Source organism: Salvia miltiorrhiza, chromosome 7 (genome assembly GCF_028751815.1).
Source record: "Salvia miltiorrhiza cultivar Shanhuang (shh) chromosome 7, IMPLAD_Smil_shh, whole genome shotgun sequence".
In the NCBI taxonomy this organism is placed as follows: Eukaryota; Viridiplantae; Streptophyta; class Magnoliopsida; order Lamiales; family Lamiaceae; genus Salvia; species Salvia miltiorrhiza.
The window spans coordinates 40,911,716-40,912,876 of NC_080393.1; the positions used below are offsets into that span (position 1 = coordinate 40,911,716).

The 1,161-nt window shown below is 43.3% G+C and overlaps 1 non-coding gene across 1 annotated transcript; it reads left to right on the top strand.

The window, feature by feature from the left end:
• The first annotated feature begins 834 nt into the window (after positions 1 to 834).
• Positions 835 to 942, top strand: LOC130996313 (small nucleolar RNA R71). Its single transcript, XR_009092498.1, has one exon. It is a non-coding gene; the product is annotated as a small nucleolar RNA R71 (small nucleolar RNA).
• Positions 943 to 1,161: the final 219 nt, after the last annotated feature.

The following is a 1,161-nucleotide window of genomic DNA, read 5'->3' on the forward strand; positions in this document are numbered from 1 at the left end:
TCATCGTCCTCCACTACTTTGCTTTTTCCTTGTCATTTTGCAGCTCTGGAAAATTCTGGTACTCAGTCCCGCTTCGAAAGATGGATCGCATTACACTGATTTTTGGGATTAATTTCAGTGTTGCTGGGAAAGTGGCCCGGCTTGTGCTGTGCAGCTGCTTGGTTGGCCATCTGACCAACTTGATTTTCTAACATCTGCACCTGCTTAGAAAGTGCTGACACATTTTGCTCCATGCTGAACATTTTGGTTCCTAAGTTTGCCGAGTTTGCCTCCATTCCGGTGACCTTCACCAATACTTGCTTCATCATTTCCTCCATTGAATCTTTCTTTGGCTCATTGATTACTCCCCCACTAGAAACAGAAAATCCTGGTGGAGGTTGCAAAGCATTGTTAGGATTTGAATAGGAAAAATTTGGATGATTCCTGTTATTTGGATGATATGGGGGATTTCCACCCGGATGTCCCTGATAGTTTGGTCTATTGAATTGGTACTGCCGCTGGACATAATTAGCATCTTCAAACTGCGACACATCAGGTAAACCCGGCTGCTGAGGAATTTTAGCTAGCAGTGCATTTCTCTCCAACTCATACTGCTTCTGAAGAGCTTCATATTTCTCCTTAAAATCATCTCTCTCCTCATTCACAGCTGCAATTCTTCTCGTGGGATTTCTGTCATTCGGCCATTGATAACTGTTGGAGGCCATCTCTTCTATCACACGATAAGCTTCCTTTGTATTTCTATGGAGAAGACATCCACCTGCAGTAGCATCCACCATACTTTTTGTCAGACCAGTCAAACCATTATAAAAGTGAATGATTTGTTGATCTTCCGTGAAACCATGTTGTGGACAATTCCTGAGCAACTCACGAAATCTTTCCCAGGCATCATGAATGGTCTCATCTCCTAGCTAGGGAAAAGTGAGAAATCTCCGCAATGATTTTCTGAGCTTTAGAAGCAGGAAAGTATTTTGCCAGGAAAGCTCTACACAAATCCTCCCATCCAGTAATAGCACCTCTGTCCAAACTCTTGAACCACTCCTTCACTCTGTCCCTGAGAGAGAATCCAAACATCTTCATTCTGATGGCATCAGGTGGCACTCCATTCTGCTTAATAGTGTCGCAGATATCTAGGAACTGAGGTAATGTGAGCATGCGGATTTT